A 14,201-nucleotide genomic window follows, 5' to 3' on the forward strand; every position below is an offset into this window, starting at 1 on the left:
GCAGAGATTTGCATGTTTAAAAACTATATAAAATTAATTAGTAAATATTAGGTTTGGTAAGAAAGTATGTGATGATTGTAGTTTGTATTAAGCCAGTTTGAAATATGCTTAAAAAATGAATTGAATTTTTTTTTTCTGATTCTTTCTTGATTAGTAATGCGAATTTTTCTAAATTTGTAGAATAAAAAGGCATACTTTGCAATACTCTGCTTTGAGCATTAATTCTTAGGTCAGAAAACAGGTTTAAATGTCTTTGAACAGTTCAAATATCTCTTCTAAGAGTGCAGTAAGGAATTTGACTCTATCTGCCCTACCCTGAATGAAGCACTGGTGCCTAGAATTACACATATCTAGGATTCTGTTGTTTGAATGATAGCTATTCCTTTTGTTGAGGTATCCACCCTATTTTCGCCTGCAGGATGCAAATGTTGATGATTCACCGCAGACTGAGCTTCCTGTTTTGTTCACCCAGCAAAGTTCGTGCCAATACTCGTTGTTCTCTGCAGCACTGGCAAAACTCTGTGCAAATTCATTTCAAATCTAAATCCACACTCAGAGACTTTAATAATCACACACGGTGGTTATTGGCTATGGCATGAAAAGTATAATCATCTTATACTGTAAAAATTGCCAGAGTACTTTAATGTCACAGTGCATGTTGGTGCCACATTACTGAGGGCATCACATTATTACAGTTAATCTGTAAATATAAGACATTACTAATGCAGACACAGATGATGATTGAAGAACATGGGTATCGTATCATCATAATGAGGACCTACGATGGGAAAAAAAATGTGATGGGAGGACAAATTATATGTTTGAGTGCCGAGAAAAGCGCTATATAAATGCCCACATAGCAACATTGTGACATCCCAGATCCGGCCCACATCTGGCACACATGGAAAGATGATCTGGCCCACATGCAGCGTGGAATGACGGCCCTTGGGTGGCTCACTCCTGTTTGCCAGATCTGGACCACAAGCAGGCCATAGCAATGCCACATGTCAGCCAAGAGCAACGAAATAAACCACAACTGGACCTTATCTGAGCCACAAAATCTGTGTATATTAATCATCTCAGCCTTAATAAGCCTGTTAACAAGCAGAATCACTGAAGAAAAGAAGAGAACAGAAAAAGAGACGAGCAGAAACACAAGAACTGCAACTAACTTCAGCAACAGTCTTAGATGAAATCAACTGAAGATAAAAGAAGACATTAAATCTATCAAGATCTCAGCAGAGGGTGATTAAACAACTCCACAAACAGCATTAAGCTTCACTTATTACTAACTAGATTGACTTTATTTCTGTCAGACGTCTACAAAAGTTTTTATTGAGAATTAACAAGGGTTTAACGTATTTAAACGTATTTAATGTATTTCATTAGAAGTTACCATAACAGTGATTAGTGTTTCCATTAGTTGGGCTCTTAAAGGAGAACTCATTACAAGTGCCCAGCCATGTGAGTGATTCCTTTAGAGTTAACACGGGGGAATCTGACTGCAGTAGATGTGAAAGATATGAATAAAAATGATGTTAATTCAGCCAGCGCACATACCTGTATTTTCTTCCTGTTTTCGGTCGAAGTCCACAGTAGATTCGACGATTCGACACTCGACGGTTGTCGAGTTCACGCGCGTGATAACTTATGCGCGTGAACTCGACAATCACTCACATGGCTGGGCACTTGTAATGACACATCAAGGATGTTAAGAGGCTAAAAGCAGGTTTAAAACTTGCCCCATTGAAGTCAACAGGGTGCAAATTTTAAAAAGAGGATAACGAGGTGTAGGCAACACCGATTTTTGTCGTTGTTCTCTGTACTGACAGCACTCCAAATTTACAAAAAAATTAGCTCAATGTTAAAATTGACCAGAGTTCTCCTTTAACTCTTATTATAGCTTTCGTCTTTTTGGGCTGCTGTGACAGTGTGATTGTTAAACATATTTGCAGCAGCAAAGAAAGCTAAAGTGAAATGAGATCAGGTGATGGTGGTTATCTGTTGATGGCTTTAAAATCATCATGAAATAGCCTGATTCACTGATGTTTTTTTAATCTAACAATTATGTTGTTCCATTAATACATTCATATTACAAACCCTGTGTTACTGCAGCATAAGATCCAGCAGTATTATAACAATTATGCATGGTAACACGTCACAGCATCTCGTTACATACTTTCAAGGGAATTCAATCCTGCGTCAGACAGTTGCTGACGCTATAGGTTCACTTTGTGACGTCATTGCACTGATTTCATACGTGCCTCAAGTTGTGTCCCAAATGACACACTATACTATGTACTTATGTAGGCTACTATGTGTAGTGGTTATTTTATAAGGTTATTTTGTCATTCAACATCGGAGTCTGATAGCCCCTCCCCCTCTGCTACGTAACTAAAGCTGTGACATTTTAGTGCATAAAGTGTTTAAAGTTCCACACCTTGTTTTTTCGGATAATGTAGTGCATCATCCGTGTATTTAAAGTGTACTTTTTCTTTTTGTAATTTTCAGTGAACACACTACTCACACTATTTATGCTACAAAACTGCACAGAATAGTGCATAAGTACTGTAAGTGAATTGGGACACACACTCAGACACCAGGTTCTGCGTCCCCATTGCGTTTCCATGAGAAAATTTGCATTCCCTCGCAAAAATTTGTGTTCTCACAAGTGAATGCAAAAGTTGTGAGTGAACGCAAAAGCGCTGTTTACCATCTCTTTTTTTTTTAACCATCATCTTTAGAGGCTCCGTAAGGACCCAACACAAGAGGCTGTTCTAATACCATAGATTTAGAATCAAAGTGGATACCTGATCACCACACCGTCCACACCCTTATCTGCTTTCTAAACATTTGATTTAAAAACATGGGCATTACAGGGAGTAGCTCCTCCCTAGCAGCTTTTTCTCTTCTGGGAAGGCTTTACATAGATGTTGGAACATGGATGCAGGGATTTGCTCCCATTAAGACACAAAGCATATAGGTCAGGCATTGTTTTTTTTTTTGTGACAGCTCGCAGTCAGTGTTTCATTTCATCCCAAAGGTGATCAACTGGGTTCAGGTGTGGGATTTATGCAGGCCTGACAAGTTCTTCTTGACTTTAGGGACATTGCTTTGTGAAACAAAACATTGACAGTTGGAAGCCCATGGATGACATTGTATTTACTAGCATTAAGATTTATCTATACTGGAATCATGAGCCTAACAAAACCTTTGGTGATAATTTTTCATTTCTCATGATCTGAACATGTTTTGTCAAGGATTTGACCTGTCATGCACAACAAGCACAATTTCTGCAAGAATCATGGGTGGATTTTTCAATCTGTTGTTGAGAGGATTAACTGTTCAGGTGCATGATTAAAGACTATCTAGTTTAAAGCAAGTGTATTCAAATTTTTACTTTTCCCATGTTCTGGGCACCAAGAATGGCTAAGATAAATTAAATTAATGCATAGTTCCATATGGTTAAATGACCCACTGTGTGATAATTCAAATATTGGGTGATAAATGTGTGTTGTTTATGACCTACACAAGCAAAGGATTTGTAATCTGAACCAAAATGACTGATTTCCATTGTAAACTGAATAATCTTTGAGGACCAGAGCCGATCAGCCCTATACACATTACGCAAGTTGCGTAGGGCCCCGCAAATTACTCAAACCCCCGCCTCCCCCTCGTGGGCCGTGGCAAAGCATGTCAATCAAAGTTTACAACATCGATGAGAAAATTAAGCGGAACCATCCCTCTGGTCATGAAAAGAGAGAAAAAAAAACACCATGAGAGTGAATTGTGGGAACAGCAATTAGGTAGACTTGTGTTCTCTCCTCTCCAAGTTTGATGTCAGCAAAGAACAGTAAAGTTAAGTTGATGTGCATCTCTCTCTAGTCTGTCTGTCTGTCTGTCTGTCTAACCCAGCTGGGCAATGCATCTTTTGGTCTTTCTGTGTCTTGCTTGCTAATGCCGGCCACTTCCAGGACTGTGTTCTGTGACTTTGTGCCTGACAAAAAAAAAATGAGAGTGAAATTCAACTATTTATTACGTTTGATAAACGACAAAGGGCAATGGTGTTTGTTTATAAACTGCAGCTCAGAAAAGATAACTGTGGCGAGCAGGACGAGGCCTAGGGCCGTGAGAGAGCGGCACGAGGCCGGTGGCGTGATTACTGATGAGCGACACCTGCGTGACGCACCGGTCTCGTATCTCTCACAGAGGAGCGGAAGCATAAAGGGGGAGCGACGACAGTGGAGATCGAGAGAGGACAGACCTGAACTTGTGTTGTGTTTTGTTTTATTGTGACAGCAGTCGTCCGTGAGGGGCTGCTGTCTTTTACTTTCGTTTTGTATTTGTTTTATTTGTATCATTAAAATGTGTTTGAATGTTCGACGGTTCCCGCCTTCTTCTTCCCATAACATTTAACCTCGTTACAATAACGTACTTGGTTACTAATGTAACCTCAGTTCCCTGAGAGTAACGGTAACGAGTATTGCGTTGCTAGACGCTATGGGAAAACTCCTTTTCTCGAAAATATTGAAGCCTTTATTTTAAAACACATTGCAGCTGCACAGCCAGCACAGTGCAGAGCTGCATAGCGTGCTGATTGGCTGGGCTGTGGGATCTGCACGAACCTATGGCGAAGCGGCGAGGAAGCGTGAACCTATCAGGGTGCTTCCCGCCTCGCGTGTGGTGAAAACCCGCCAAAATGGGTATGGCTACTGATTATATAAGCGGCCCATTTCGCTATAGGAATCAGGTTAAATCGACTGAAGCGACAGTACCTGAATGTGAAGCTTAATAGCACGGCCGTCTACGCAATACTCATTCCCATTACTCTCAGGGAACTGAGGTTACGTTAGTAATTGTAACGAGGTTAAATGTTAGGCTAACCCTTTCGAGAACAGTTCACTCGTATTGCGTCGCTAGACGCTATGGGAACCCATTTCAAAATGCCGTGCTATTAGCTGACGACTTCGCTCTGAACTACCGTCTGAGGCTGTGAAGCCCGAGGCTTATAGTAGAACTAAAAGTCAAAAACCAACGGGGACCGGACAAATGTTGGAGCCCACGAAGGGATACCTAGAGGCTTGGGCCCTTCAGGGGCCAAGATCTCCTAGATAGAAAGGACTTGTGCCTGCAGAGCTGGCACCTCCAAGTTGTAAAACCTCACAAATGTCTTCAATTGGTACACCACTGGACCATGCCTATGAAAAGGCCATGCCTCTTGTGGAATGAGCCCTGACGCCTATGGGGCATTGAAGGCCCATTCAGGGCGTAGGCCAAAGAGATAGCATCTACTATCCAACATGACAGTCTTTGCTTCATGACCGGGAGCCCTTTGGTGCGGCCACCAAGGCATACAGAGAGCTGTTCCGACTGCCTGAAAGGAGGAGAACGCTCTATATAAACTCTGAGAGCCCTGACGGGGCAGAGTAGACTTAATTGAGTTGAGAGCACCTTGGGTACATAGCCATGTCTTGGTTTGAGGACGACTTTGGAGTCGTTGGGCCCAAACTAAAGGCAGGGAAACATTCATGGAGAGAGCTTGCAAATCGCCCATTCGCTTGAACGATGCTAGGGCTAGCAGGAGTGCGGTCTTAAGCAAAAGTGGCTTTAAGACAGCCGACTGAAGCGGCTCGAAAGGGGGTCCCCTAAGGGCCCTGAGGACCGTGGATAGGTCCCATGAGGGTATAGAGTGAGGACGAGGCGGGTTCAGCCTCCTGGCCCCCTTGAGGAAGTGTACAACCAGATCGTTCCTTCCTAAGGATTAGCCGGCCACAGGAGCATGGAAGACTGCTATGGCCGCCACGTATACTTTGAGTGTGGAGGGGGTACGACCCGTGTCCAGTAGCTCTTGTAGAAATTAAAGTACCAGTGGTACTTCACATGAGTTGGGGTCTAGGTTCCGAGCTGAGCACCAGCTGGTGAACACTGACCACTTGAGGGCATAGAAGCGTCTCGTGGACGGAGCTCTAGCCTCGGCGATAGTGCTTAGGACTCTTTCCGGGAGGTCCCTGGGTACCTGTTGAGGGGCCATACATGGAGGGCCCACAAGTCGGAGCGGGGGTGCTAGATCGTCCTGTTCGCCTGAGTAAGGAGGTCCTTCCTCAGTGATATATGCCAAGGAGCTGTCTCTAGCAGCTGTATCAACTCTGGGAACCATGTCTGGGTCCGCCAGAGAGGGGCTACTATTCGTGAATAGGCCCTTTGGTTGCAATTAGAACAGCCGCCTGAACTGAAAAGGGGGCTGGAAGAAGCATGCAAGCTCTTTTTAAGGGTGGTCCGGCTGAGACCACCCCTCAGCCCCCTCCTCTTCCTTTCTATCCTTGGACTAGGAAGGCTTCTGAGGCTCAGGGTCCAGCGTAATTTTAGGCCAGGGGCCCTGGCATTTCAGGAATGGGAAGCGCTTAGCTGGTGCCAGGCGCTGTTTAGCTTTAGCCACTGGGCGGGGCTGAGAGACCGGCGGCACTGGTTTGGCTGGCTGCTGGGTCGGCGCGTTCCTGGGGTGACCTGAAGCAGAACTGGAGCATTTGGGCAGAAAGTGTTGCATGGCCTGCGAAGGCTTCTGTGAAATGCTCAGCGATGCCCTTCACTGCGGGACCGAAGAGGCCGGTGGTAGAAACTGGGGAGTCCAGGAAGGCAGTCTTGTCTACGTCCTTTATCTCCGTGAGATTAAGCCACAGGTGGTGCTCGAGCACTACCAGACTGGCCATGCTTCTTCGAATGGCCTGGGTGGTGGTCTTTGTGGCCTGCAGGGCCAGGTCAGTGGCGCTGCGCAGATCGCGGAAGGACGCAGAGTCCGGTCCAGACTCGTCCATGGAGTGGAGGAGTTCACCTGGAACACCTGGAGGACCGCCATAGTGTGCAGGGCTGAAGCAACTTGACCAGCGGACGCATTGGCTCAGCCAGCAAGAGCTGAAGTGGTTCTGCATGGCTTGGATGTGTGACTCACTTTAGACCTCCATCCAACGGCGGTGGGCGGGCAGAGATGCGTGGCCACCGCTTCCTCTAGGGGGGTAGCTTCTAATACCCCTTTTCCTCTGCGCCGTCGAGAGTCGAGAGCATTGCAGAGGCGGAAGTGTGTAGGCAGGCCAAGTAGGGAGTGCGCCATGACTTCGTCAGTTCGTCATGAACCTCAGGGAATAACGGCGCTGATCGCTGAAGAGGTCTTCCTCCTGTCCACCAAACAAGACGAGGCCGGCCTCATCAGAGGACGCCCGCATTGGTGAAGAGCACCGGCGTAATCTCTCTATGTGGAGAGAGTGAGGCACGTGGGGACTGAGCCGGCGTGATCTCACTCGTCTCTGTGTGCTCTTGTGTCCTCTGACCCCGCCGTTTCTTCCTCTGAGGTTCCTGGGAGGCGGGAAACAGGAGGGCGTAGGGGGTGGGATCGCTCTCTAAAAAGAAAGCTAGCCGCGAGTGCAGAGAGGAGAGCGGCATGTTCTCGCAATGAGAACAGCCGCCCTGAGTGAGTGCAGTTTCTGCATGGTTTTTGCCCAGGCAGGAAACGCACTCACGGTGCTCATCTGTGCGATGCAGAGGGGCTCTGCATGTGACACAGTAGGGGTGCGGCATTTGAAACAACGCCACGCTGCTCTTTTAGAAGGAAATTTGCCCTTTAGGCAGTTATTAAAAGTATACGTCGCCGGATGGCCGCAGGGAAACGGCGAATCAGCAGATGACGGCATCGAGTCAGAAGTGCTGAGCAGGAGGCCGCCGTCCGCTGAACTGCTGCTGCAGATTTGCTGCGTCTCGCTGCTGGGCTCGTTTCGACAGCGAGAAGGCTTTCAAGCAGGAGAAGATCAGCGAAGAGGTGAGTCGTCGCTGAAGGAGATTAAATCTGATTCCAATGGCGAAATGGTCTGCTTATATAGTCAGTAGCCATGCCCATTTTGGCGGGTTTTCGTCACGCGCGAGGTGGGAAGCGCCCTGATAGGTTCGTCACCATAGGTTCGTGCAGTTCCCGCAGCCCAGCCAATCAGCACACTATACAGCTCTGCATTGTGCTGGCTGTGCAGCTGCACTGCGCTTTAAAATAAAGGCTTCAATATTCTCGAGAAAAGGAGTTTTCCCATAGCGTCTAGCGATGCAATATGAGTGAACCATTCACAAAAGGGAACCGCGTCGCGCGTTAACATGCGTTCATATGCACATGCACGAAATTAAACAAGCACTTTCCAGCAAAACATCAGTGGGGACCAGTACAATATGGGCGTGATGGCACTCATTATAGGCGCACATACTTTTAAAACAATACAATGATTATCTAGTCTCCAATGCAATAAAGCAAGATGGAAAGCAATGTATTGACATTGACTATTGATTTATAGGCTATTGCATTTAAAATGTTGACTGGCTGGACATATTGGTCAATATGGATGTACATCCCTCAGTAAATAGTATCAAGTATTGATTTTATGATTTAAAACACAGTGACATGCTATGGCAAGCCATTCTAGCTTTTATGGATGCATTTTTGATATCAATAATTACATTTGTACTATTTAAATTGTAGTGGGAGCACTGGGGTGTCAGGTGTGACTGTGTGGTAATGGTAGGGCTAAATAGTTTACATGGCTCATGGGTCAGGTAGGAGGACCCCTTAACAGAATTTTGCTTAGGGAGGTCAGGATCGCCTCTGTTGAGGACTATGAGAAAATTCCATGGCTTCATAGATAATTTTGGTTTGCCTGTGAGGCAGAGCAGCTGTGTTGATAGTGAGTCTGTCATAGGTGTGGCATCTTACCTCTTACTAAGTGTGAGAGCTTGAATGAGCTTGACAAAACTAGTTTTCACTGGTGACTCATTTATTAATCTGATGCCATCTCAGAGCTTTTTAGCCAAGGGCCTTAAGATAAGTCACTTTATGTTCTTGATAATGTTCATTAAGTCATTTAAAATTGACAACTTTTTAAAAAGATTAAAATGTTCTTTTCAAGATGTCAACCACAAGGCTTTATTCTTTTGACAACCATTCAGCTCATCATGAAAGAAAAAATCGGAGGAGACATTGGAACATCTGGCCTCTAATATCTCACCAGATTATACAACAAAGGCCAGGGCCAAAACATGCCTAAAATATGCTTTGAGAGAAACTAAATAATGTTTGTAAAGGCATAAATCAGAAATAAGATAAATTATAGTCACAAGAGCTCTTCTATACCGAGTAGCCTCAAAGTCTTCATGAATTATTAAAACTGCAGGTTAGAAGACTTGTTTATCATTGTGCAAAAGGTTTTTATTCCTGCCTCATTTATTAAAAAACAGTTAACCAGTGCACATGATATATAGAATAAAATAAATTCCACTTCTTCAATCTTTGCAAGAATGTTATTTTCTTTTTTTACCTTTAATGATTTACTTGAATTCAAGCAGGTTGTGAATGCAAAATTAAACCTGGTCCCGCTCTATCACATATTCAGAAACATTATCTAAAGTGTATTATTTTAACCATCATCCACACCCTTTATCTTTGTGTAATCCTTTAATAATCCTTTGGATTTATTCCCTTAATATGTAGAACATTAAAAGATTATGAACTTAAAAGGTATTTAATTAAATTAGCCAATTTATATTACATCCTTTAATACTATAAATTACATGGTTTAATAATATTCTTCATAATGTGTTTGACAGCATGTTAAAATGACATAACATTCAAACTTTTTTCATTTTTAACATGTGTAATTTAAAAAGGTTATACAAATGTTTAACAGAAGTAGTATTTACTCAGGTACTTAGCAGCGATTGCCCAACGAGATTTTTACAGTTATAGCTTACATAAGGATGTCAACTTAATGTTGATATTTTTTATCCATCTTCAGTGATTTTGGTAATATTTATTTGATGATGAACTCATTAAGGTTTTTGTTTGTTAAATGAATATTACTTACAGAATAAGACTGGAAGGTGAAATTAAGGATCACACACACACACACATGTTGGGTTTCCATGTTTTATGGGGACTTTCCTTAGACATGATTTTTATACTGTACAAACTATATTCTAATCTATCCCCTACCCCCAAACCTATAACCATCATAGAAAACTTTCTGCAATTTTACACTTTAAAAACACATCATAATTTTGATTACTATGATAAGCTTTCATCATGGGGACCAAATAATGTCTTTGCAAGGACAGGGATATTGCTATCTTTACATTTTGTAACCCCATAAGCTATATTATAATGTATATAATGTATATATGTCCCCTACCTGAACACCACACACACACACACACACACACACACACACATACAAACAAACAATTAATCACACATTTTGTGTTTGAAACATTTTGATTAAAAAGGGTGCAAAAACTCAAATATTTATTAGTAAATTGTCATTTTGGCATGACAAAAATGGCAACATTCACTCAAATTATAATAGTGATTTTCTTTAAACTCATGTACACTTAATTATGATACTGTGTTTTCCATCTTTACAAACTGTGAATTTAGTATTTTATCTAATATAAGGATTTGAAAATGTAGGCTACTATATGACAGAAATTACATTACTATCACAGTACATATAATGGATGTATTATGACACCTAGTGTGTTTGTAGAGGAGTGCACTATAAAATGTAAATGTTACTGATATTTACTTTTAAAAATTATGGTAACAGTGTTGAAGGGGGTGGATTGGAATCCACTGCTGCTTCAATGTATATGTAATGAGTGATTATCATCAAGGTATTAATCAATATTTTTCCTTCTAAATATCACATGAGTTGAATGACTTCTCTGGAGATTTTATTTTGTTATTGAAGTTACCAGTGTGATTACTGAAATGTTCTTTTCATGTATTCTTTAATGTCTGTATTTGATGTCTGAATGCAGTAACATTGCTTGTCTATTTATCATGTCTTCCAGAAATGAAATAGGGACTGGTTTTGTGTTTGAGAAAGGTCTTCAACGTGTTAAAACATATAGGGGTCATTGAAGTCTATAGTTTAAGGGACCATTTCTCAGTTAAAGCCTATATTTTCCATTAAGACTAAAGTTTCCTATCCTTGAGATAAAGAACTTGTTAGCTTGATGTTTTGAGACGAGACTCCTGTTTATAGTTAGAGCCTGGCCAAATCCAACCTTGGAAAAGATGTGTGTCGGGTGTGTGTGTGTTAGTCTTCTTGCTTACAGGTTAAGGAACCACTGGCATTGTTGTAGATTGGCTGAGTTGTTGTTCGGGACATGCTGGCGCCCAGCAACCCAAATCTGAGAACTGGAAGGTCACGACATGCCTGACTTCAGGGTCTGAGTGTCAGTTGCATAATCTATGGAGATATGCTTCAGTCTATATATGTGTTTATTGACTATGTTTATCTATTTCTTAGCCAATGAGAATCATTCAACCTGTAAGCAATGACGTAGCTTAGACCTTGGAAATGGTGTAACTGCTGTGATCTTTGTAACTGTAAGCGGGGCGGCCTACGAACTCCTGTGTGAGTCTTGAAGCTGACTTCTGCTGATGAAACTGCAAACTATCTTCAGTAAAACTTTTCTTAAATTTTTTATAATTCTGACTCCGGGTCTTCTTTCAAACATCTGGGGCCTCATTTATAACCGTTGCGTACGCACAAAACAGGCCCTGAAAGAGGCGTACGCCACTTCCGACGCATAAGTTGTGATTTATAAAAACAAACTTGACGGGAAAATTTGCGCACCTGCACGCAAACTCTGACCCATGCGTACGAACGTTTTAGAGATGGAGCAGTTTGGCGACACCGATGGTGAGCTGGAGTTAAATGTCTTTTTGGTCACTTTTAGACAGAAAATCTAAAGAAAATTAAACATATACAGAAAGATAATACAAATATAATTTCACTCACCAAGCTGTTACATGAAACAAATATCCATCCCTTCTTAAATGTCCACGCCAGCAAGCGCGTTGAGCCGTTTAGTGAAACTGACGCAAATAACAGTTTAAATAAATAAAATACCCCTCCTTGAACTGCCACCTTACCGTGGTGGAGGGGTTTGAGTACCCGAATGACCCTAGGAGCTATGTTGTCTGGGGCTATATACCCCTGGTAGGGTCTCCCAAGGCAAACAGGTCCTAGGTGACGGGTCAGACTAAGAGCGGTTCAAAAACCCTTATGACGACTATAAATTCGAGGACCGTGACGTCGCCCGGTATGGCGCAGCCGGGGCCCCACCCTGGAGCCAGGCCCAGGGTTGGGGCTCGTATGCGAGCGCCTGGTGGTCGGGCCTCCCGACTGGGGACTCCGTCGTTCTACTGGGGGACTTCAATGCCCACGTGGGCAGCGACAGTGACACTTGGAGGGGCGTGATTGGGAGGAACGGCCCCCCTGATCTGAACCCGAGTGGTGTTCTGTTATTGGACTTCTGTGCTAGTTACAGCTTGTCCAAAATGAACACCATGTTCAAGCATAAGGGTGTCCATCAGTGCACATGGCACCAGGACACCCTAGGCCGGAGGTCGATGATCGACTTTGTGGTCGTTTCATCCGACCTCCGGCCGTATGTCTTGGACACTCGGGTGAAGAGAGGGGCGGAGCTGTCAACTGATCACCACCTGGTGGTGAGTTGGATCCGATGGCAGGGGAGGAAGCTGGACAGACTCGGCAGACCCAAACGTACTGTGAGGGTCTGTTGGGAACGTTTGGCCGAATCTCCTGTCAGAGAGATCTTCAACTCCCACCTCCGGCAGAGCTTCGACCAGATCCCGAGGGAGTCTGGAGATATTGAGTCTGAGTGGACCATGTTCTCCACCTCCATTGTCAACGCGGCCACTCGGAGCTGTGGCCGTAAGGTCTCTGGTGCCTGTCGAGGCGGCAATCCCCGAACCCGGTGGTGGACACCGGAAGTAAGGGATGCCGTCAAGCTGAAGAAGGAGTCCCAGCTGTTGGGTACCGACGGGCCAAGCGGACTGCAGCCCGGGTGGTTGTGGAGGCAAAAACTCGGGCCTGGGAGGAGTTCGGTGAGGCCATGGAGAAGGACTATCGGTCGGCCTCGAAGAGATTCTGGCAAACTGTCCGGCGCCTCAGGAGGGTGAAGCAGTGCCCTACCAACGCTGTTTACAGTGGAGGTGGGCAGCTGTTGACCTCGACTGGGGATATCACCGGACAGTGGAAGGAATACTTCGAGGATCTCCTCAATCCCGCCGTCACGTCTTCCATTGAGGAAGCAGAGGCTGAGGGCTCGGAGGCGGACTCGTCCATCACCCAAGCTGAAGTCACCGAGGTAGTCAAGAAACTCCTCAGTGGCAAGGCACCGGGGGTGGATGAGATCCGCCCTGAGTACCTCAAGTCTCTGGATGTTGTGGGGCTGTCTTGGCTGACACGCCTCTGCAGCATCACGTGACGGTCGGGGACAGTGCCTTTGGACTGGCAGACCGGGGTGGTGGTCCCTCTTTTCAAGAAGGGGGACCGGAGGGTGTGCTCCAACTATAGGGGGATCACACTTCTCAGCCTCCCTGGGAAAGTCTATGCCAGGGTACTGGAGAGGAGAATCCGGCCGATAGTAGAACCTCGGATTCAGGAGGAACAGTGTGGTTTTCGTCCCGGTCGTGGAACACTGGACCAGCTCTATACCCTCTACAGGGTGCTGGAGGGCTCATGGGAGTTTGCCCAACCAATCCACATGTGCTTTGTGGATTTGGAGAAGGCATTCGACTGTGTCCCTCGCGGCATCTTGTGGAGGGTGCTCTGGGAGTATGGGGTTCGGGGCCCTTTGCTAAGGGCTATCCGGTCCCTGTACGACCGGAGCAGGAGCTTGGTTCGGATTGCCGGCAGTAAGTCAGACTTGTTCCCGGTGCATGTTGGACTCCGGCAGGGCTGCCCTTTGTCGCCGGTTCTGTTCATAATTTTTATGGACAGAATTTCTAGGCGCAGCCAGGGGCCGGAGGGGGTCAGGTTTGGGGACCACACGATTTCATCTCTGCTCTTTGCGGATGATGTTGTCGTGCTGGCCTCATCAAACCAGGACCTCCAGCATGCACTGGGATGGTTTGCAGCCGAGTGTGAAGCGGCTGGGATGAGAATCAGCACCTCCAAATCGAAAAGGGTGGTTTGCCCGCTTCAGGTTGGTGGAGAGCTCCTGCCTCAAGTGGAGGAGTTCGAGTATCTTGGGGTCTTGTTCACGAGTGAGGGAAGGATGGAACGGGAGATTGACAGGCGGATCGGTGCAGCTTCTGCAGTAATGCGGTCCCTGTACCGGTCTGTCGTGGTGAAGAAGGAGCT

Source organism: Abramis brama (assembly GCF_963993115.1).
Source record: "Abramis brama genome assembly, chromosome: 23".
Classification (NCBI taxonomy): Eukaryota; Metazoa; Chordata; class Actinopteri; order Cypriniformes; family Leuciscidae; genus Abramis; species Abramis brama.